General features: G+C 37.6%; 1 pseudogene; it reads left to right on the top strand.

Annotated features, from left to right (window-relative positions):
• The first annotated feature begins 8,048 nt into the window (after positions 1–8,048).
• LOC149851413 (putative carboxylesterase 18 pseudogene) lies at positions 8,049–8,555 on the top strand (annotated as a pseudogene).
• Positions 8,556–25,963: the final 17,408 nt, after the last annotated feature.

Here is a 25,963-nt window from a genome sequence, read left to right as displayed (position 1 = left end):
TAACGGCCTGTCCTGAGTGTCCTCTTTAGGTCGAACAACCAGCGGACACCATGCATCAAAATCCGCTGAAAAGAGGTTTTAACAACGGTCATGACCTCTGCTAAAGCCCTTGAAATCTTTTGCGGTGGTCGCAGACTTCCAGAGGTAGGCAGCTACCCTCCACCTTCCACCTTCCACCCAACACGCGCACGCGCACGCGCACACAAATGCTGACGAACAAATCTGCTATTTACAAAAGACTGCCAACATTCAGATTATTGCATTTAACCCTTTATCTGAATGCATTTCAAACTACCTGCTTGAAAAATAAACTGATATTTTTTGTCTTTCTTATTGAACAACTCCTTTTAAGTCATCTTACAGTGTTTTATTAAACAAATCAACAATGAAAGCATTTTAGTCACCTTTTTTTTTTTTTACTACACAAAGTCAAGTGACTGATTTTAAGACCAACCATGTCTTTGAAGCAGGACTTATAAAAGCACCCGGTTATGTGTAATAACTAATACATTAGATGGCTTTCTGTAGATTACTCTTTTTTGACAGTTTTTTGGATGAGCCTACATATTTAACTTATATATTTTGTTTTGTTGATGAGTACAAAACGGGCTTTGCATAGTGTGATTGTGGTGTGTAATGTAGTTATTCAAAAACTTCACAAATTAATGGCTCTCATGGTATACCAAAGTTTCATGAGTTAAAAATTTACATCCTTGAACGAAGATGGTCACCCATGTGGTCAGTGGGGTCCTGTACAGGAATGGCAGTGGACCGGGGTGGGGGCGGGGGGACAAGGTCTCCACCCCCGCCCTGTCTCAAAATCTGGACCTTCATGCCCTCCTCCATCCCCGCATGGGTTTAGATTTTAACCTTCATCTCCGCCTCCATCCCCGTTTCATGTCCTCCATCCCTGGTCCAAACAGGGTGAGGCAGGGCCTCGTTTCTCCTCGGTCTATTGCCATCTCTAAAGAAGGATTGGGGTTGAGGCGGGGATCGGAACAGGGACGGGTTCAGGCAGGGGAAAGAGTAAGTCCATCCCTGCACGGGTTTTGATTTTAACATCCATCCCAGTTTCATGTCCTTCATCCCCGGTCCAAACAGGGCGAGGCGGGGCGGGGCCCTATTTTACCCCAATCCACTGCCATCCCTAATTCTGTAGGGTAGACACTCAATTTTTGACGATGCATATGAACTGATGATCGAACAAGTGTGTTTTCATGGTCATTCCATAACCTCAAATGGATCCAAGTTAAACAACCTTATAAATCATACTGAACCATGTTTTTTACCCTCAAAACTTGATCTTTGATTCTTCCGCTTCAAAGATGAATTAAAAAGTAGAGGTCATAAGCTTTCCAACAAACTAAAAATTACCTTAAAGAGACACTCAGATCAAAAGTTATTGCTAAAACAAGTTTGTCATCAAAACAAGTCTAATTGAGATGCATTTCTGAAACTGAATGATCTTTGAATCTGATCAAGTTATTGCTAAAGCAAGTTTGTCATCAAAACAAGTCTAATTGAGATGCATATCTTAACTGAATGATCTTTGAGTCTGATCCATACCCCAATTGTTATTTAGATATTTGGACCTGATCTAGATACAATTATCAATTAAATATTTGAACCTAATGTAGATCCAATTGTCAGAAGGATATTCAGACTTAGTTCAGATCGATTGAATTATTGTGAGTTTGGATTCTAGATTTGGCTGGATTATTATCCAAATCCACGTTCAATGAACACATCCAATTGTTCACATTCAATAAACCTAATATCTGAAAAACCTACCCTACCACACTAAATGAACCTCTACATTTAAATATAAACCTCACCATGCATTCATTGAACTGGTCAGTTTAAGGTTTTTTAGCCCTTAAACAGAGTGACACTAGCAAATAGGATTTAGACTCAACCAATAAGGAAGAACCTGTCTAACCAATCAAGAGTTGACTATTGTGCAACAACAGAATATGGATACTTAAGACCAAGATTCATAATCTAAAACCCATAACCCATTCTTAAAATCTATAAATATGAGGTGACTCTTAGAACCCGGTCCATCTAACCGTCTCGTTATCAAGTGTTTATCCTAGAACAACCAAATCCTATCCTCACTTTGCGTCTCCCTTGCTTTGATTTAGATCAACTACGCGGAGATTCTGCTGGATCTCTTCGCAAACCATCATACTTACACGGAGGTGTTGCAGATTGTGGAGATTCCTTAAATTACCTACACGCCTCATTAGGGGGCTCTATCTAAAACAACTTGCATTTTAAAGCACAGGGTTAAATGGAGCTTGACTCCGAAAAACGTATTATTCAGATCTATTCTACCATTTTTGCCTCAATTTGAACTTTCATTTCTATTTCTATTTCTATTTCTATTGTTGTTGCAAAAGTACTCATACATCTTTTTTGTTTGAATTGCACACAATATTGTTTGTTACGAGTTTGACTCTAAATCTTTCATGGTTTTTGAGCTATGATGATTGAACCTAATTTGCTTCACTTTTTCACTAAAAGAGATGACCAAGGTTTGAAACGGGAGTCCCACTATCTTCTAAATCTATTTGAAAAAGAATTTTGAAAAAGAATTTTGAAAAATCAAAATAAGTGCATTTTTTTTTAGTAATTTTTTGTTGAGAGAGAGCATCAACCATGTGAAACAAATAATGACAATTTCATGATTGCCACTTACTTTCAAGCACATGAATCTATTGATTTATATTATTTAACCCAGTATTACTCTATCATGCTAATGTGAATAAAAAATTCTCCTTTTGTTAACAACTTAGGAAAATATTCCTTTTTTGACTTTCCTGATCCATGTGCACCATTTTTATGACTATGACATGTCAAGTGCACACCTTTTTGTTTTTTGATAATCCAAGGGAAATCTATACCCTGCCCATCACCAACCATACTTTGGCTAGCCTCTAGTGAGTAAAACGTTTGACGTCCCCTACTTACGGGTAAGTTCACCCAGTTTTGACCTTGGAATAAGGGACACCACCCATGGATTTTGAACATGTGACATCCCGTTAACTTGGTGACATTCACAAGTCGCACTATCAGATGAGTGGAGCCCTTGTGGGCTCAAGTGCACATTAGGGGTTGCAAAATCTGACACGACCCGCCAACCCGCTTCTTAGGCGGGTTCAGGTTTGGCTTAAACGGGTTTGTGTCGTAAACGGGTCAACCCGCCTAACCCGTTTATGAAACGGGTCGGGTTCGTATTAGGGGTATGCCAACCAGCCAACCCGGCTGACCCGTTTAATAAACGGGTTAGGTGGGCTGGTCAACCCGTTTACCTGAACCCGACTCGCCAACCCGCCCGCCAACCCGTTTACCCAACCTCGACCCGCCTGCTAACCTGCCAACCCGTTTACCCGACCTGACTCGTTTATTAAACGGGTTAACCATGTCGTGTCGGGTTACCCATTTAATAAATGGGTCGGGTTCGTGTTTGCCATAGTCGACCCATTTAATAAATGGGTCAGGTTCGTGTTGAGGTATGCTGACACACCAACCCGCCGACACGACCTGCCAACCCACCAACCCGACCCGATTGCCACCCCTAGTGCACATATCTAGCATAACATCAAAACCCTACATTAGGCAACAAAATCACAAATAGAGAGGAAATGTTATTTTTTTGCCTATTTTCCTTTTTAATACTTTCTTAGCAACCTTGATTACCACACCTAAACTCACTTTAAAATTCCACAAAGGGACCGGTATTTATATTTCAGCAAATTTACAAATGCTGTAAATAATTTACAATTTTTACTTTTTAATGAGCTCATAGTATATGTCTTTCTTTAATTTGTTTTTTTTTCTTTTCTTACCTTTTATGGAAGGGAAACTGGGTAGGACAAATCCTTTGAGATTTATTAGATCTTAAAGATGTGATTGCACGGCCAAACCATTTATCCCTAGATAAATAGTGTCATTTATCCAGGGGCAAAAAATCATTGATAAATAGTTGGACACCAGGCAATGTTGTAGTATCGGTATCGGCCCCGTATTTAGGTGAATCGACCCATACCGATACTCAAGTGAATCATTTTGAATTGGCCAAAAACTAATTAGAAAAATATTGTGTCAATTATGTGTGTCAATGGGTCAGGTGACCTGCACAAAACTGTATTGTAACACCTATAAATTTTGTTTATTTTAATTTTTAAATTTGAGCAAAATTTAAGTTAAATTTGAGTTAAAATCAGGTTAAATTCGAGCAAAAATTAAGAGTTTAAATTAAACTAGGACTCTAGTTAGATTTACTATGAGTCATAGATCTCGTAGGAGATCCGATTTGATGATTTTGGATTTGGGTTGATTCGAAAAATATATTTTTTAAAATGGACCAGCACCTATTTTGGGTTTTCAAACTTGAATTAGATCCAAAATTAGATTTTTTTCAAAATTGATAAGACCATATTTTGTACCCAACCCAGAGTTTTTATAGGGTCAAAAGGGTCACACCCAACCCAGTGGGATGCCATGTGTCAAAATGAAAGCCCACTGGGGGTTGTGGAGGTGGCCAAGGGTATTCTTTTCACAATGGATTTTTGATATGTTAAATTCATATCCAAACATTAGTATTTAGATCCAATACAGATTTGGATCTAATTAATGGATATGAACCCTTAAGTATTGAATTTGAATTTAACTAATGATTTTTTTATCGAACCTAATTGAGATTGGATACGATTCATGATTTCCATAATGCCATAAGAGTCCACATGGATGAGACTCTTATCTCTTATCCATATGAGAAGAGACTAAAAGAGGGTAGGACGTTCCCCCCCCCCCCCCCACCCTCCCCCCCCTAACTCTCTCTTAATCAATCACTTAATTAACTAGTTAGTTGAAATCAAAGTCAAATAAAGAGGCCAAAATAATTAGGAGTGCTTAAAAGATGTTACAAGGTCTTAAATGGCTAAGTTATGAGAGTTTGAAAAAAAATGGGACTCTCTCCTCCGTCCACATAATTTTGAGGGGGAGAGAGGCCCATTATGGTATGTAATAGGGTGAAGAGGGCCCATAAAAGGACCCCTCACATGCCCCTCTCATTATCTCAATCTCTCTCCTTTTTCTTATTCTTAGTAAACCTCTCTCTCTCTATACCATATTCTTCTTCATTCTTCCTCAATCTTGAAGTTTTTTCAGCATCTATTGAAGTTGCTTTAAGGTGCTAAGATGGGAGACGAAGGCGGTATCACATTTGAAAACTCGGTTATGGTAGGATTCATCTCACTCATTGTTGTAGATCGAATATAAGCGCATAGATCGTACGCCTTGCCGATTCTACGGACTGGTCCATTGTGAATTAAACCTGAAATAAGTTTAAAAAAAAGTGTTTTAAATTTGTTTTTCTATCAATACCATGCTTTGAAAAAGATTGAAAAAATGTTTTCGACAAAACTATGTCCGAATGGCTAAACCAAAAAAATGAGTAGTGTAAAACACATAGTTTCGTGTTTAAGATTGATATGTCATTGTTTTCAACATGATAAAATGAATATTTATTTTGTTTTATGTATTTACAATATGAATCAGATTTCTGCAAATTTATTTTATGTGTTCTATGACGATTTAGCATGCTAGCATCTTAAACTAGATATTACATGTATAAATCATAAGTTATATGGATAGTTTAAAATATGAAGCATGTTTTATGACTATATAATGTTTTCTATAAGCCCAAGTGGTACATAGGTACTGTGTATATGGTTGATGCATAATTGAAAGTTACTATTACACATTGATGCTTGTGTTTTTCTTATATTTAGCATGTTTTATATTATGATACATATGTTGTCATGATTTTTCTAACCGATTTATCACGGTAGAAAAATCATAGCTTTCAAAATGAATTACTTCTGGTCAAATCCTTTTAAGAAGACTTTCTAGACATTTGGAAGGCGTCTTATAAAAAAAATAGGTTCTAGTTGTAGTATGAAATTGAGGGTTATAGCTGCTGCAACACAAGACAAAAATTTTGTCTTGAGTATAGAGTAATTTTTGATAGATGGTTTTGCGAAAACTATAATAAATCAATAGTTTGATATTTATGACTAATTTTTGAATATGTTATTATGTATATGAATCAATAAAAAAGAATAAAAAACAAAATCATTATTTGAGAATTTTAGAGTCTCATAAAAGTCAGGTGAATTCAAGATTCTGTAAAAAATCTAGATCTGAAACGATCTCAAATAGGGTCCAGTTCATAAAATTCAAAAAATGTATATGATGGAGTTTCTTTATAAAATCAAATTCATTTGAAATCTAACAAGTATAACTTTCACCATAAAATTTGAGAGGTTGAGATTCCTCTCAGATTGGGTCTGGTGACTACTTCTTTGTGAAGCAAATTTTTATTATGTTCTGACAAAACTGAAAAATAGTTTTTGGTATGTGAATTAGTATGGGTAAATGAAATTGATTTTCTTTGAGCTATTACTTGTATATGAGAGCTAACACCCTCTTGTATGACTATGAATTTTTGAGAATTCAGATATTCTCAGTATGATGGTCTAACAGACCCATGAACATCACAAAAATTCTGATGTATGCAGTCTCTGGTATGGGACATGTCATGTCTTGTGAATGTGCCTTGTTTTAAATATTATGTTTGCTTATGATATGAAATGTTAATCTTATATTTTCTAATATGTGATGTTTCATATTTATGTTGTATGCAAGTATGTTGATGATTTATGAAGGATGATATTTAAGACTGTGCGTTAGTATATGAGTTTTGAGTATGATAGATGAGCCATGTAGTGTGCATTGACATACATGTGATATTTTATGTAATTCATGGTTCATGCTATAATGAGTCGCATGCATCATGTAGTATGGTATGTGGTATGTGATGTGTTGTAAGTCATGTAAGGCATGCATTCACTCAACTCATGGGTGAACCAAGTTCAGTGAAATCAGAAGTGCTAGTGAGCACTAAGTTCAAAATATGATTGACATGCTCATACACACTTAACCTTCAATGATACTCATATGGGTATGATCGCGAGCCATGTCTTAAATGGTTACAAATGACATGTATTGTGTTGTCCTCGAGGAGGACAAGGCTAAGCGCGACAGAGTGTTGGGAGTACTTTAACAACCTTAATAAAGAACAATCAGAAGCCTATTCAGACCATGACTAAGTTGAAGAGGGTAGTCGGTACACATGATCAAAGAAAGTATTGTTAATGCTTTGAGAGAGCAAAGGTGTTTTCATGGGTTATCCATCCTCAAATGTAGGAGACCTGAGCTACCAAAAAGGCCTAGGTAGGTAGTCCATTGCCCTGCAGAGTAAGAATTGAGATTCAGCATGGTTTATTGTGGGTTATCACAGTCATGGGCCTCCCCAGTGAAAGTTCACATACTCTTTGAATCTTTAGGATAAATAAAATACATAAAATAATAGACCCCTCAAATCATTATCGAGTGAGAGTTAAGTACTGAGAGTGTACCTTTGAGGATGAAAAGAAAAACAATGTAACAATGCATTAAAATGTTCACAAGTACATAAGTATCATATGTTGTATGTATGTTTGTACATTTTATGTATATTTTATGATTACATGCATAGGTGGTAAGTATTGACATACTTGGTTCTGTAATTGCCTATGATATGGATTTCTAACGCAGGTGATTGTAAATGCTCATGCAAGTGAGTAAGATTTATTAATTATGAATGTTTGTGTATCTATTGCTTATTATAAAATTTTGATCCATGTTGAGAATGTTTGTATGCCATGAATTATCATGCTATAAAAGGTTTTAGATTATGGAAAGATGTATAAGATATATGCTGTATTCTTTGAAATGTATCCATGTTAACGCATATTCCACAGAATTGGTGTTTACGCCAAGGTTGTTAAATGTGATGAGGTGAAGCAAGGCGTTGAGCCTGTTATGAAGTGAGGCGTAAGCCTTGAGGCATTAAAGCGTAAGCTTCATGATCAAATAATAAAATATATAATATTAATAAAATAATAAAAATTTTAAATAAGAACTACTACAAGCAATGGATGGCGGCGACCGACCGACCGACTAGTGACCGGTCGGTGAACAATGTCTGCACCGCCGATTTCTTCGTTGACTCTGCTACCGGCATCTAGTTCCGCCTCTTCACCTCGACAAGAGCCCCCGTCGAAGAGAAGCTCCCGGTGATCGTCTTCTTCCACGGTGGAGGGTTTGCGCTCCTCATGACCAACTTCAGGCAATACGACATCATTTGCTGCCAGTTCGTCCGTCGCCTCCGAGCCTTCGTCATCTCAGTGAACTACTGCCTTGCACCAGAGCACCAGTTCCCAGCGGCCTACGACGATGCCGAGGCCGTGCTCCAGTGGATCTCGAAGTCCGGTCGGCTTTCAGACTCCATCGATCTTGGACGGTGCTTCCTAGTCGAAGATAGCGCAAGGGCGAACATCGTCCACCACATCGGCTCTCGTTTCACAACGGAGTCTTCGAAGGAAGAGGATTTTGAACCACTGAGGGTCACAAGGCACATGGTGATCCAGCCATCCATGGCTTGATTTCCTTAGAAGCGAAGCGTGCGCTTAGAAGACCGACGAGATGAGGAGGGTGAGCCCAAAGACGACGAAGATGATGATGCATATGCCTTAGAAGCGAAGCGCGCCTCGATACGAGGCTTGCGCTTCACCCATGTGAAGCGTGCGCTTTAAGCCTGCAAATGCCTCCCTACAACGCCTTGGTACCTTAAGCTTGCACTTTGCCTCTGAGCCGTATGCTTCAAGTACTAAGGTGTTCGCCTCTAACAATACTGGTTTACGCTAGTTCACATTTGACTGACTTGCTCATTCACATTTGACAAGCTCCAAATTTTTAGTGCAACTTTTCTTATTCTTCTGAGAACATTTTCTCAATGCATGTCATTTTTAAAAATAAATGCACCATACTAAACATTTATAATAAGTTGCACTTTTTAGGTCAATACCTATAGAATTTTTTATGTTGTGCAATATGCATTTTCAAAATAACCATAAATAACATGAATTTACAATTGAAGATATTTTTACTTTATCACACATTTATGCATTACAATATGCATTTCAAAACATTTAAACATAAATGATTAGAAAAAATGATGCAATATTTGTATCAACATAATTCAACACATTATATCATGCATTTTCAATCATTAAATTATGAATGAGTCTATGGACAATTCTAGAATACTAGGTTAACACTCATGGCTTAACCATAATCTTACATATGTATGCTGATCTTAACATATATATCACATACAAGTTTCATAATTTTTTTAAATATAATTAGGACTCTGAATTTGTAATTTCAAAAAATAAGAGTGCCAGATATTTTTAACTATCTTAGGAAAATAGTGCTAACCTTAGAGCCTACTATTTTATTTTACATCGTCCATAATATATCAAATTGATATCTAAAAATTAAATGATAATTCAAATAAATTCATACAATCCATTTCGAGGTTTCTTTTCTCTATTTTGGGATTTTATGAAATATCAAAAAATAATTATCCTAAATCATATTATAGGTCAAAATTTATTTTAAAAATTTAAATAGTAGTTGTTTCTTTTTTAGCAATAATGCCTCTGAATTTACTGAAATTTGAAGAGTATCTAGTCTATTTTAATTTAAAAATTCCATAAATTATTTTAGAAATTTTGATAGAACTTCCTTTATATTAAGTCATAAATATGAATTTTAATCAGAATCTACATTATAATAAGTCATAATTTTTGAAACTTTTGCCAGAACCGACTTTATAATAAATCACAATTTCTGAAAATTTTATCATAATCATTGCATAAATCTATAAAAGGGACCATATGAGTTCTACAAATTCATACTTGATCCTGGAGAGATTTCAATAGCGCTTCTGACGTGCTAACTCAGAATTGCCACTGAATTGGGCAGAACCTTTATTGGCCAAGTTCCAAAAGCCAGATTTGTTTGGGTAGGGCTTACCTGAACAAATGAAAACCATCGATAGATAGAGGCAGAGGTCACGAAGGTTTCTACTAGAACAAATCATAAAAATAACAAGGTTTAGAATAAAGAACCTAGTGAGAAGTTGGGATTTTAGAAAGAGAGAGAGGAGAGAGAAATGGGAGGGACAATTTTTTGGAGGAAAGAGAGAACCCCAAAGGACTATTTATACCCTAGGGGGGGGGCTTTGGATATCCTCTTCTGAAGCCTCTCCCTCAAAACCATGTTCTAAACCCACTGTTTCTGGGATATGGTTTTGCAAAACCATTTGTGAAAACCATGGCCTTAGATGGTTTTTTAGAAAAGGTGGGTATTTTGATTATTTTATTATTATTTTCATTTATTATTTTCATAATTCTTATTTAGTTTTACTAAAATAACCTTGGTCTGATTCCACGTAAGCAAGTTTTCACTTGGGTTATGAAATTACCTTTTTTATCCTTTAATATTTTAAATATTTACCTGAATATACTCTTGGGGTGATAAATTATCATTATACTGTTAGACAATTTAATTATTTTTCAAAATATACCCCTAAGTTATAAAATTACTATTTTGTCTTTAGACAATTTAAATATTTACATGTATGTCCATGAATTATGGATTCTAATAAATATCCAGATCCACTAAGAATATCCATTTGGATAATATTCAGTTTCGTTAAAAGATCAAATATGGGTTCAGATCAGTATCTAGGTCTGGTAAGGGATCCAGATCTGAAGATCATTTGGATTGAGCCTATAGACTTCAGATCATGTTCAGATCTAGTTTAAGATTCATAACGACTTCATGAATTTCTTTAACATTTAAAAATTACAGTTATTATACAACGTCCCAACCTATGGGTCTAATTTCCTTATTTTAACATTTGAAATCTCAAACCCAATTAAATTTGAAATTAAATTTAAATTAAAATCCAATCCAAATTTAATACCAAATTAAATTGAAATTGAAATTCAACTCCAAATTAAGATTTTAATTAACTTTAGATTCAAATTCAAATAAAAACTTAAACCAAATTTGAGACATAAAATTCATCTATAGTGAAAAATTTGTAGGTAATTCTTCTCTCCTAAAAAAAATTCATCCACGAAAAATTTGTTACAGTTACGAAATAACTCTATGTATTTTACTTTCATCTTTTTTTTTTCTTTCTTTCTTCCACCACTTCTCTTTCTTTTTTTCTTCTTTTTCCTCTTTTCTTCCTCTCGTCCCCCTTCACGGCCGAACGAAGAAGGAGAAGGGCGTGAGGAGAGAGAGAGAGAGTTAGGACGAGATGAGAGAATGAGAATGAGAGAGCTTAAGAGAGACACAAGAGTGGGGAGGGTACGGTTTTGTGAGAGTGAGAAGAAAGAAAGAAGGCATGCATGAGAGTGGGGAGAGAAGAGAGAGAGGTGAGAGAACTTGATCGAGAGAGAGTGTAAGGGAGAGGGAGTGGGTCGATTAAGGGTGAGAGAAGAGAGAGAAAATGAAAGAGGCGGTGAGGAAGTGAGAAGAGAAAGGGACACTACAAGAAAAATGCTAATTAACGACAGAAATTTATGACATATTAGCGAGAGAAAACTATTTGTTGCTAACATTCAAAATATTTGCAAAATTAGCGACGAAAATATTTCCCACGCTAAATCCGTCGCTACTTAGTGATGGATTAACGACAAAATTTTTCTGTCGCCAAAACACTACAAAAAAATACTAATTAGCGACAAAATTAGCAAGAGAATTTTTTTGTCGCTAAATAGCGATGAAAAAATTTCCTCGCTAATTCTGTCGCTAATTTTCGATTTAAACTGTCCCACCTGAGGCGCGAAATTTTTCCTTCCTCAGTTTTTTCCTCCCCCAGTTTGATTTAAACTGCCCTTCCTCTGACGACGCGCAGCGGCCCTCCGAGCCGTGACAATGGCGTCAGCCCTCCGAGCGTCCTCCTCCTCCCGCTACCTCTCCCCCGCGCCCTCCTCCTCCGCCCGACGATGCCCGTCACCGGTCTCCACCGCCCGTCCTGTCTCTCCCTCGCCTGAGGCCCTCCGAGCATGACAATGGCATCGACCCCCGGACTGTCCTCCTCCTCCCGCTACCTCTCCCTCGCGCCGTCCTCTTCCTCTCGGCGGTGCCCCTCGCCAGTCTCCACTGCTCGTCCTGCCTCTCCCTCGCCGGATCCCATCTCCACTATGACCCCGAAAAGCTCGCAGTCAGCCGATCGACGCCGCTCCTCTACCCTTTCACATGCATCTACTCCTTCGCCGATAGTTTATTCTGTGAAGCGGGCGTCGGAGGTCCTCTGGCCATCGACACGGAGCTTGTCGGTCTCCTTCCAGGGGGAGTCGTTCTCCCTCGCCTGATCGGCCGCCGTGAGAGGCCGCCTGAGGTTGCCCGCATCCCTTCTCCCGTCGTGACTGGCTCGCTGCGGAAGAGCGTCCTGACACCGGAACACGCCGGTTCTGTGAAAAAAAAATTGCTTCCTGTCGAAGAACGCGTCGGCAGAGAGCAAAAAAATTTTTAATTTGTTTTTAAAATTTAACGACGAATTAGCGACGGATATTATCCATCGCTAATTTAAAATAGCGAAAAACTCGCGATGGATCATGTCTGTCGCTAATCTATCGTAAATTAGCGACGGATAAGTTCCATCACTACTTAGCATCGAAAAATTCGCGATGAAAGTTATCCATCTCTAATTTGACGCTAATTCGTCGCTAAACCGTTTAGCGATAGATTAGCGTCAGATTAGCGACGAATTTAGGTCGTCGCTAATCCACATGTTTCTTGTAGTGGGAGAGAGATAAGAGAAAAAGTAAGAGGGGAGAATGAGTTTAAGGGGAAGGGAGGAAAGACAAAAGGAGGGCTGCTACATGGCAGCACCCCATAGGGTGAGGGGTTCTCTTATAGGAAAAACCCCAAAATGCCCTTCACCTTTTGTTATTTTCCTCCTTGTCTCCTATTATTTTTCAAAATGCTCATGCCTTCTTCTTTATCTTCCGTAATGCCCCTTTTGGGTTAATTGGATCTTGATCCAAACCCAAATCGTACCCGACCTGTTTTTGGTTAAACGAGATTTTTGGATTCTCGATCGATCCGAACATCTTATGGATCAATGCCCTAGAGTTCGTACCACTCCATCTCTGATTCAGATAGGATATCGAGTCTGGCTTGTTTCAACCCTCATCTAACCCAAAATTGACTAGTTTGAGTCACTCCCATATTCAAACTTATGTAACCTTACGTAAAAATTCTGAATTTATATATTTAAAAATTCTCGGGCATTACATTACCACCATATTTGAAAAATGGGTTATCAACATATGACATGGAAAGCTTGTTCAATCCTCTACCTCTGATCCAACTATTGTGACTTCTTTTAGGCACCTACCATATATGGCAAATTTATGTTTAACCACTTCAAGTTTCAACTTTCAGGCTAAAGTGTGGCGACTCTTTGGGGTCATGGGGTAAGCCCACAGAGTTTTATGCTGCCAGGACAGTGTCTGTAAGTACGCTAGGCAGAGCTAGCGCAATTAGGTCACTGTCTTGGAAGCGGTCGTATAAATATTAAAAAAAAAAAAGTATTTATGACATGCTGGACCTTTTAAGAAACAACTTAGAGGACCACCTGAGTTGCCCTTTCTCCATGGATGTAGACGGGTCTGATCTAGGCATTACCAAGTCTGTCTTAATCGGGTTTGGCCTAATCGAATTCAGATTCTGACAGAAAAAGGTAAAATCATACTCAGATTCGACTATCTTAAAACCCTGTATTTACACTTACTCCATCAGGTTCTTACTCTAATTTGGGTTCAGGTTTGAATAAAAAACTTAATACCAAATTCAGATCCAATTATTAATTGGATCCAGATTCGGCTACCAAACCCGCCTAATGGACTCGGATTGCACCAACCTGCTGACATCCTTACCTTTCTCATTGAAATTACTTTTTTTTTTAATAGGCAAGGTGGGGTTAAGCAGACCCCTACCAGATATCTCTTAAGCCCCATGTGGCAGATGGATTCGAACCTGGGCCTTCATCTTGGAACAGGACCCCGCTTACCACATGAAATACCACCTCTGTGGTTCTCATTGAAATTACTTATTTACTCTTAAATATAAAAGGAAAGAGCTATAAAAGTGATATCATTAAGTTAAAAAAAAAAAGTTAAAATTGTCAGTTTCAAGAATTAGTTTGAATTAAAAGCAACTGTGACATCCATTTGAGCAATTTTTTTTAAGAGGTTATGTCTAATTTAATTATTTTAAACTTAAGACCACTAAACATAAATTTTCCATACGTTAGGTGCGTATATGTAAATCATTCTTTGGCTAATTTCTACCTTCTAATATGTGGTCACTAAGACTAATAATGTAAGTCCAACAGTTTAACAGGAAAAAGAAACTTAGTTGTGGCAATGATACAAGCCAGAACTTTGTTGCCCATAAGATAGAAAACCAAGAACTGAATTATGCAGTCAGGGCCAAGCAGAACTTTGGACTTGTCAAATTGTTCCCAAACCAAATCATGTCCAAGCACCATACAATATTCTTCAAGCTCACATTGACATTTGAAAGGTTGGCATTAAAAGAGAGAGAGAGAGAGAGAGAGAGAGAGAGAGAGAGAGAGAGAGGTAATGTTTTGATGATTGTCACAGTTACTGTGTTTTGGGCAGTGAGGACATGTCTGAATTATAAATGCCAGAAACGACCACATGCATTGTGTGTGCCATGTGGTAGCAGAGTTTACAGCAGCAGCAGTAAATTTCACTATTTCAGACATATTATTGCACTGCAATTTATACTCTCTCTCTCCTCTTTTTCTCTCTCCAGAGAATATTCCAGTGTCGGTGTGCAACAAGTGTGTATTGTCCACACCATCCCTATTCTAAGGGAACAGGTGTCACCAGTTTAACTTGATGCCACCCCCACAAGAAATGGCATTTCTTTCCAATTTGCCTTGGTAGCTTACACTGGCACTGTTTCCACTTTTAAGAGACGTGTCCATATTTTTGGAGTGAAGTAGATGCCCCAAGTTCAGACAAATTTTTACCTTGGTGAAAATGGATGTCTCTAGTTTTTTTTTACTATAGTTTCTTGGCTTTGAAGACTCCCTTTTTATGTGTCTGAGCCAACTAGACCAGAGGTCATCAGGGTCACATGATCTTGAGGCAGAACCAACATCCAAAGCCTTGAAAAGGACTTTAAGTCATATTTGCTTTGTCTTCTGCAAGGTAACACAAGTTGGAGCTCATGAACTTGCTCACTACATGGCACACCAAACACAGCCCAGTTCAGCTACACTCATCGCTTATGTCATCCATATCTTCATATCCCATACAGGAATAATGCAATCTTTTTTTATCAAATCCGTCTGCTTAAATGTGTTAGGAAAGTTTTAAATTATTAATGGTTACTATCAAAAGTGTTTTGAAAAGTTTAGTCCCATATCTAAGAGAAAAAAGCTTTTCAAGAGGTTTAAATAGAGAGTTTGTAATCTATTCTTTACTTTGGTAAGCCTTGAGTATTTAGGTGGATTGCGGACGTTGTTGCGCATCGTGCAGCAACGGACGCGCCGTTCGCGCACACGCGCGCACGTGCGTGCGCAAGGGCGCTTGAGGCGCAATGTGGCGTTTTGATGGCGCACTTTGCACTTCGCACGCTCGCAGCGGTGCGAGGTGCATATGAGGCGCAAATATCCATTTTGATTTTTCGGTTTTGAGACATCTGACCGTTTGAAAGGTTTTATTAGCATTTATATTGAGTTTAAGGCGCTTTGTGACTGTTGGACGGTTTTGGAGGCCTTTGATTGACAGTAAAAGGTGGGTGACCGTTCAGGTACCTTTCATCCTATTTTCAAACTGTCAGATTTATGGCCTTTAATCTCATTTATCGCAAAACGTTTTGGCCTCTCTAAAAGTTTATAAATATCTTCTATTTTCGTCTTTTGAAGACATCAGAATTTCTGACTCTCCAGTTTTCTCCTTTCTTTCTTCTCGGTTTGGCTTGCAGAGTTCATGTGTGGGAGAGGTCATCTGTTCTTGCGAAGCATTGACTCTCTTGAGGTTCAAGCCTAGTTGTATCCTGGGAACTCAGTCGTAACAAAACCCTTTTTCGCATCTTCGGAATTTCCGGAGTGGGGCGATTGAAGTTCTAAAGATAGCGATCTTAAGAACGTGCCTCTAGGCTTGAATTCTCTTTTCTGAAATCCTGTTTTCACTAGGTTGGTATAACAAGTTTAGAACTTCATTCATGGCCTCTGGTTCGACATCCAACTCCATAAATCTGCTTAGCCGTGACCTTGAAAAACTTGATCGATTTGATGGGTCAAACTTCAAGCGGTGGCAATCAAAGGTATCTTTCTTGCTGTCTGAACTGCATATCGACTATGTCCTCAAAAAGTCTTGTCCCACTGTCGTTGCTGGAGAAGTTGAGACAGAAGAACAGAAGAAAGAGCGAGAGAAGTGGCATACTGACAACTACAGATGCAAAGGGCATATCCTGAACACTTTAGCCGATTCACTCTTTGACCTGTATTCACCATTGGAGTCGGCTGGAGAGTTGTGGAATGCTCTCGAGATCAAGTACAATGCAGAAGATGCTGGTAACAAAAGGTTTATAGTAGATCAGTATGTTAATTTTTCTATTATTGATGATAAGCCTATACTTGCTCAAATTCATGAGATGCAAATACTGGCCTATAAGATCAAAGGAGAAGGTATGTATCTTGATGATGACTTTCAAGTTGCTGTCATCATTGGGAAGCTGCCGGATTCCTGGAAAGAATATAGGAATCACCTAAAACATAAAAATGAGAAAATCACTTTAGATGGCCTTCTTAAGGACATCAGAATTGAGGAAGAGACTCGTCTTCGTGACAAAAAGAATTCGAGTCCTAAAGAAGGTTATCCTAAAGTGAATTTTGTTAGTAACAAGGGTGGCAAAATCATGAAAACCCAGAAAATCAAAAAGAATTTTGTGAAAGGGAAAAAGCCAACTGATAAAAAGAAAATTAGTTGCTATGTTTGTGGCAAGTTTGGCCATTTTGCTAGAGAATGCAGAGAACGGAAGAGGACTGGTCCTAAGCCAAATGAGTCAGAGGAGAGGCTTGTTGCTGTAATCTCTGAAACCTTTATGGTGGCTGCAAATAAGGACTGGTACCTGGATACTGGAAGCACTGTTCATGTGGCAAACGACAGGAACTTGTTCAAGTCGTATGAAGTAGTGGGGGAGGGATGCAATCTCTTTATGGGAAACTCTTCCTCAACTAAAGTGCTGGGAAAAGGGAGTGTGGAAATTAAGTTCACCTCCGGGAAAGTCCTAACACTTGAGAATGTCCACTATGCTCCAGAAGTTCGGAAAAATTTAATCTCTGCAGATCTCCTGTCACGAAATGGTTTTAAGATTGTTATTGAGTCTGGGATTGTAACTTTGACCAAAGGGAAAATCTTTGTAGGAAAAGGGTTTGCCACTGGTGGTATGTTCAAGATGAGCATAAATGAAGCTACTACTTCTGTTTATATGGTTGACTCTTATTTTCTTTGGCATTCAAGATTAGGACATATAAATTCTCGTTGCATTCATAATATGAATAACTTTGGTCTTCTTCCGTGTCATGTGAAAATAGAACATAAACATAAGTGTGAGACATGCATTCAAACTAAGCTAACTAGACTCCCGTTTCCTAGTGTAGAAAAGAATTATAAATTGCTTGAATTAGTGCATTCTGATGTGTGTACGATGGATAATGTTTTGAGTCGTGGTGGCAATAGGTACTTTATTACCTTTATAGATGATTACTCAAAATTTTGTTATGTTTATTTGTTGAAACATAAATCTGAAGCATTTTCCAAATTTCTTCTTTATCTAGCTGAAGTACAAAATAGGTTTAAAACAAAGATTGTACATTTAAGAACAGATAGAGGAGGTGAATACTTAGGTGGAGAATTTGATAGATTCTGTGAAGATAATGGTATTATCCATCAAACGTCAGCTCCTAGAACTCCTGAACAGAATGGAGTAGCAGAAAGGAAAAACAGAACACTTGTAGAAATGATGAATGCTATGCTTCTTAATACGGGTTTGCATTCCAACTTATGGGGAGAAGCTATACTTTCTGCCTGTTATATTCTTAATCGAGTTCCTTATTCCAAATCTAATAAATCACCTTATGAATTGTGTTTTGGTAAGAAACCTAATCTTAGTTATTTTCGTGTTTGGGGTTGTTTAGCATATGTTAAAATTCCAGAAAATAAAAGGAAGAAGGTTGGACCTAAAGCATTTAAATGTGCATTTGTTGGGTATGTTGAATATAGTAAAGCATATAGATTTTTGGACATTGTTAATGATGTTATTGTAGAATCTAGAGATGCTTCTTTCATAGAACATAAAAATGCATTTGATTCTCTTCTTGATGGCAGCCGGATTATAGTAGATGAACTTCCTGTAAATGACATGATTGAATATTCTAATGAATGTGTTGATGAACCAGAAACTGAAGTTAGACTCAGTAAACGTATTAGAAAACCAACTAATTTTGGTTCTGACTTTTATACATTTCTAATTGAGAATGATCCTGTGTCTTTTCAAGAGGCTATGTCTTCTCAAGATGCTGCCTTTTGGAGAGAAGCTATTAATGATGAAATAGAATCAATTATGTCTAATAATGTTTGGAAATTAGTGGATTTACCTGTTGGTTGCAAAACTATTGGCTGCAAATGGATTTTCAAAAAGAAATTAAAAGCTGATGGTACAATCGATAAATTTAAAGCACGTTTGGTTGCAAAAGGCTTTAAACAAAAAGAAGGTATTGATTATTTTGATACTTTTGCTCCTGTAACCAGAATATCTACTATTAGAATTCTGATTGCCATGGCTGCCATATATAAGCTTCAAATCCATCAAATGGACGTGAAAACGGCCTTTTTGAATGGAGAATTAGATGAAGAGATATATATGGAGCAACCTGAAGGTTTTGTAGTGCTAGGGCAAGAGCGCAAAGTTTGCAAACTTGAGAAATCCTTATATGGATTAAAGCAAGCCCCTAAGCAATGGCATGAAAAATTTGATAGTTCTCTGGTGCATAATGGTTTTAAAATTCATGATGCGGACAAATGTGTCTACAGTAAAGTAGATAGTGGCTCAATTATTATTATTTGTTTATATGTTGATGATATGCTTATTTTGGGTAACAATAGTGAATGCATAAATCAAACAAAAAGATTTTTATCTTCCTTGTTTTGTATGAAAGACTTGGGTGTTGCAGATGTTATTTTAGGAATCAAAATAATAAGAAATAAAAATGGCATCATATTATGTCAATCACACTATATTGAGAAAATTCTTACAAAGTATGAATATCTTAATAGTTCACCAGCATGCACCCCATATGATCCAAATATGAAATTGACTCCTAATGATGGTGCTAGTGTTCAACAATTAAAATATGCCAGTGTTGTAGGTAGCCTTATGTATGCAATGAACTGCACAAGGCCTGACATTGCCTATGCAATGAGTAAAGTGTGTAGATACACTAATAATCCTGGTCATCAACACTGGAATGCAGTGAACAGGATTCTTAGATATCTAAAGCATACTTTAGACTATGGAATTCACTATACCGAGTTTCCTGCTGTTATTGAAGGGTATAGTGATGCAAGTTGGAATACTGACTTTGAAGATTCCAAGTCTACGAGTGGTTGGGTTTTTACCCTTGGAGGAGGAGCAGTTGCATGGGGGTCTAAGAAACAGACCTGTATAACTCATTCTACAATGGAATCTGAGTTTATTGCTTTGGCATCTGCTTGTAGAGAAGCTGAATGGCTTAAGAATATGCTAGTGGATATTCCACTAGGTGAGAAGCCTATACCTGCTATTTCAATGTTTTGTGATAGCCAATCAGCTATATGTAAAGCAGGTAATATGAAATACAATGGGAAGTCTAGACATATTAGTCTAAGACACAGTTTTATAAGACAAATGATTGATGACAATATTATTTCATTGAAATATGTGAAGTCATGTCAAAATTTGGTAGACCCATTTACGAAAGGCCTTTCGAGAGATGTCATCAATAAAACATCGAGGGGAATGGGAATTAAGCCAATTAAGTCATCACCTAAGGATACCAAACCTAGAGCGTTGGAGATCCCACATGCATAGGTTCAATGGGAAACGAATTGGTGAATGACAGATATTGAGCATATTTATGTAAGCCCATTACTGATGTGTGCTCATGAGCTGTAACTAATATGAGGGTTGAGCTAATAGCTCTTAATGAGTTTGTAGGCCTTAAGGCTAAGGTGTGTGTTACAGTACACCTAGACAAACTCACCTATATGAGTGTTGAAATGTGAGCCGTTTCTTATGAGAATTGGCAATTCTCTAGAGCACTCATGAATCCAGGAAAGCACAAGGCTCTAAATGTGCCAACATGAAATCCACACAATCGAACTTTTGGAAACCGATGTATGATTGAAAACTCCGTTAACAATATAAGGAGCTAAGTTCAAGGTAAGTCCACTTAGCACCTTGGTTAATTTAGGTTTTCTTTCAAATAGTGGGGGTTCAAGTCATGCAGACACTCTCACTAATGCATAGGTTTCTATGCAAGCCAAATATATTTTAAAACTAGTGGGGGATTGTTAGGAAAGTTTTAAATTATTAATGGTTACTATCAAAAGTGTTTTGAAAAGTTTAGTCCCATATCTAAGAGAGAAAAGCTTTTCAAGAGGTTTAAATAGAGAGTTTGTAATCTATTCTTTACTTTGGTAAGCCTTGAGTATTTAGGTGGATTGCGGACGTTGCTGCGCATCGTGCAGCAACGGACGCACCGTTCGCGCACACGCGCGCGCGCGCGCGTGCGTGCGCAAGGGCGCTTGAGGCGCAATGTGGCGTTTTGATGGCGCACTTTGCACTTCGCACGCTCGCAGCGGTGCGAGGTGCATATGAGGCGCAAATATCCATTTTGATTTTTCGGTTTTGAGACATCTGGCCGTTTGAAAGGTTTTATTAGCATTTATATTGAGTTTAAGGCGCTTTGTGACTGTTGGACGGTTTTGGAGGCCTTTGATTGACAGTAAAAGGTGGGTGACCGTTCAGGTACCTTTCATCCTATTTTCAAACTGTCAGATTTATGACCTTTAATCTCATTTATCGCAAAACGTTTTGGCCTCTCTAAAAGGTTATAAATATCTTCTATCTTCGTCTTTTGGATATCAGAATTTCTGACTCTCCAGTTTTCACCTTTCTTTCTTCTCGGTTTGGCTTGCAGAGTTCATGTGTGGGAGAGGTCATCTGTTCTTGCGAAGCAGTGACTCTCTTGAGGTTCAAGCCTAGTTGTATCCTGGGAACTCAGTCGTAACAAAACCCTTTTTCGCATCTTCGGAATTTCCGGAGTGGGGCGATTGAAGTTCTAAAGATAGCGATCTTAAGAACGTGCCTCTAGGCTTGAATTCTCTTTTCTGAAATCCTGTTTTCACTAGGTTGGTATAACAAAATGTACTTAGCTTGGTCAATTTGATAGGAACCAACCTTTGGACTGTATTTTTTTTTTGAAAAATGATATGATCTTTTAAATCAACAAATTTTATTAAGTTTATAACCATTGATTTTTGAATCATCATAAAATTCTATACATAGGTCGGATTTTAGAGATTCAAATGCAGATATTCACTGAATGAACCTTGTAGATCACATATATGAGGTCAGATTTGATCAAAACAACTTGCATCAATGAGATGACAAGATGGGACATGAAGGTAGGGATGACAGGGGATGAGTGGAACTGAATTCAACATCACAGTTGTGTTGGGATAGGAATCCTCCTAATAGAGGTGAGCCCAAGTTGATCCAAATCTTGCTTGAACCTGGGGTTATCCCAACCTTGTGAAAATTGGATTTCAGAAAAGAGATTTCAAGCCTAGAGGCACGTTCTTAAGATCGCTATTTTTAGAACTTCAATCGCCCCACTCCGGAAATTCCGAAGATGCGAAAAAGGGTTTTGTTACGACTGAGTTCCCAGGATACAACTAGGCTTGAACCTCAAGAGAGTCAATGCTTCGCAAGAACAGATGACCTCTCCCACACATGAACTCTGCAAGCCAAACCGAGAAGAAAGAAAGGAGAAAACTGGAGAGTCAGAAATTCTGATGTCTTCAAAAGACGAAAATAGAAGATATTTATAAACTTTTAGAGAGGCCAAAACGTTTTGCGATAAATGAGATTAATGGCCATAAATCTGACAGTTTGAAAATAGGATGAAAAGGTACCTGAACGGTCACTCACCTTTGACTGTCAATCAAAGGCCTTCAAAACCGTCCAACAGTCACAAAGCGCCTTAAACTCAATATAAATGCTATTAAAACCTTTCAAACGGCCAGATATCTCAAAACCGAAAAATCAAAATGGATATTTGTGCCTCGCACCGCTGCGAAGTGCGAAGTGTAAAGTGCGCCATCAAAACGCCACATGCGCCTCAAGCACCCTTGCGCACGCACGTGCGTGTGTGTGCGAACGGCGCGTCTGTTGCTGCACAATGCGCAACAACATCCGCAAACCACCTAAATCCTCAAGGCTTACCAAAGTAAAGAATAGATGACAAACTCTCTATTTAAACCTCTTGAAAAACTTTTCTCTCTTAGATATGGGACTAAAGTTTTTCAAAACACTTTTGGTAGTAATCATTAATATTTTAAAACTTTCCTAACACCTGGACCCATATGTAGCTGCGGGACATGGATCAGATTTGACAAATATGATCCAATCTACTCTAAGAACATTGAGTCAGGGACAGGGTTCACTGTTTTTTTTGGATAATTGGAGAAAACCACCTCACTCACTCGCTAACTCATTTATGTAAAAACTCCATGCCCCCTTCAGCCTTGGCCTCACGACAAAGGCCGTGTGTCCGTAAGTTTCGAACTCTTGACATCTTTTCAAACTCGTAGATGATCAGAACCTTCAAAGGTGAGCGACGAAGGACCAAGTTGTAAGGGTTAACTAAAAGTCGGGCACCAATTTGCAAAACATGATAAGGCGGGGACTAATTTGCAAATTGCTAATAAAGCAGGGACCAATTTGCAAAAACCTTATAATAAAAGGCCCCATTCAAGTTCTTCAAAATAATTTATTAAGGCATAGTCTAAGGTTAACATTTTCAAGGTTAATAAATTGGATTCGAAAGAACACGTGATACAAAATTGGTCATTCTTCAAACTGTAGCTTAAAAGGCTGTACAGTATTAGTATTCATCTAACACACACCAAGTTCAAGAGCCTCATGATATGAAGCACAAACGTACCCTAATTGAAGTACTCAATAAATACTCTTTTAATCAATTATGGGATCTCACTAGCATCTGCTCAAAATGAATTATTTTGGTAATGAGATGATCTGCTTTCACCTAAAATAATGCTTAAGAAATAAAATATAAGAAAGTTGGATACTTGTCTTAACCCCATTTCATTATTATATTGCTCAATCTCACAACTTGTCTTGGTGTCCTAAAAATAATGACACATGAAAATGTAAGTTAAATAAGCCTAGTATGTACCCTTCTATACTTCTAAGGAAAGAAAATTTTGTCCACTTAATCTTGTCGCGGTGTAGATTTAGCTTTAATTAAGCTCTAATTATATATTATAATAAAATTGGCAATTCTCTGCAATTCTCTAAAATATGTTTAAACTAATGCATATTTTATACTAAATAAAGCATAAGGATCACATTTATAGGTTTAGATTAAGCATAAAACACATGCAAGTACGTTTTCTAAAAGGATGGGAGGTGGCTAGAAACTAGCCGTTACTCGTATAGATGTACAATGGCTAGCTTGAACATCACTAGCCAATATCTCTAAAATACAAGTTGATAGTAAATTAATTTGTAGCTGAAGCACTCAGAGAAAGAAACCTAGGTCCAAACAGAGAAAACCGATTTTCATACTATAGTTAGGTCAAAAAATAATTTCTCAAAGAATAGGCATTTTTTCCTTTTTTAAAAGCCACTTGGGGACAGCCTTGTGGGGATTCATGTCAAGGTTGATAATTGCAGAGTCGGATCAGAGGCCTTAGCATGGATCATCCATTATTACTGAAACTTAATTTGGTTCACTTCTATATGGATCTAGGATCCGGTTGACTCATGCACATGCATTATGGGTGAGGGTGTCAACAGGGTGGGTTTGGTTCAGACCCAGGTGAAACTAGACCTGGCCCCGATTTTTGGGTATGGTATCGGGTTCAGACCCATGTCTAATCGGATCCACCGTAAGAGAAACCATACCTGAACCCAATAAAAAACTACATGAACCAGACCCAGGTCATACCCTGTGAAATAATATTTTTTTTATCATTTTTACATTGAAAATTTATGGGTCTTAGTCGAAACTCGGTTCGGGTCCGGGTCTAGTATAAAATTTCACAAACTATACCTGGATCCATGTATTAATCAGACCTTCGGGTCCGGACCCGGGTCTTCATTTTTCAAGAGTTTATAAATACATTGAAGTGAATTACTAGATACGGCATGGAACCTATGGGGGTGTCATAATTTTCTAAGTTAGGGTTAAAAGGACTATGCGAGGTGTAATTATGCAATACCAGTATACTAATCTCTCAACTTCTCCTTGGGCTAGTTTAGCCTGAAACCATCTGCAAGCAAGGCCGACCTAGTTCTTCTTGGACTTCGAATGAGGTCAGGTTCGACTTTGCAAGTTTTTTTTTTGGAAAATAGGACATGATTTTTTTAATATTTTTAATCAATATAAAATTATTGTTTTGATATTTTAATGTTAAAAATGTATTTTTTTATTAAACTAAAATATTAAAATATTATTTGTATGTGCCAGTGTCCATATTCTCGGCATGTCAACTCGTGTCACCAGTATCATGCCACAAAAATGCTGTGTCCTTGTGACAGAGAATTAGGTGCACCCACAACAAAAAAGTTTATCATTAGCAACGGAGTGACCTGCCGACCCTACAGTACTGTAAACCATTGTCTTTGATAGATCATAGTGAGGCAGAACGTTAAGAACTCAAGACCAGTGTTGTCAGTATAGGTGAGCATCGTCGTATGGGCAGAAAATTGATATGCTTCACTCCTGAATCGGCTATTTTTTAATAAATGTGAAAAATACTTAAAATTATTTTAATATTATTTTAATGGCTTTAACACTGTCAAACTCTGATTGACACATAATATTTTTTAAATTATTTTTGGCTGATTCAAAACAATTCACTTGAGTATCGGTATCGGTTGATTCACCAGAATCGTTGGCCAAACGATACGGGTCCGATACCGATACTGACAACATTGCTTAAGACCACTTTTAGTCCACCCCTCCTCAGCACCCTCAAATGCAGGACCGCACTGGGTATGGGTAGCAAATTTAAAGTATGTGTCCAAGTCCCTGAAACAACAGGAAAAAAGGAGACTTAAAGGTCATAGAAGAGCTCAATTAGTTAGGATCCAATACCCTAATCTCAAACATCATGTTTGGGTTAACAGACATAGTCTTCTTTGGAAGGCTTGTTTCAGTATTTGGGTGTCGTATCAAGATGATTTTTTATTTTTTGGACTAGTGGTATTTTAAGTTCCATTATGTTTTTCAAGATCTTAAAATGTCAAGATCAAATTAATTTGGTAAATTTGCTATCAAAATTTGCCCTTAGGAAGAGCTTTGCGTCCTAAACCGACGGTATAGTATAAAAATAGAAAAGAGAGAATCTGAAAGAGAAATACAAAAATTAATTGTATCATGATATTTTCCTTGACAAAGAAAATCCCAAAACTCATATTCTTGAGAATGATATAAAATGTTTCTTGGAAACATAACTCACAGTATGTCATAGTTAAAGAAATACAACAAATAATTTGGCTAGTAGATTTGCCATGGTTTGTGGGTTTCTGGTTTTTGAATGTTTCATTAAGAAATGTTTTGAGTGAATTTTTTAGGTTGGTTCGAAATTTTGAT

The sequence above is a fragment of the Nuphar pumila genome, chromosome 1, assembly GCF_984573655.1.
Source record: "Nuphar pumila chromosome 1, dmNupPumi1.hap1.1, whole genome shotgun sequence".
In the NCBI taxonomy this organism is placed as follows: domain Eukaryota; kingdom Viridiplantae; phylum Streptophyta; class Magnoliopsida; order Nymphaeales; family Nymphaeaceae; genus Nuphar; species Nuphar pumila.
This window is presented reverse-complemented; position numbering and strand designations above follow the sequence as displayed.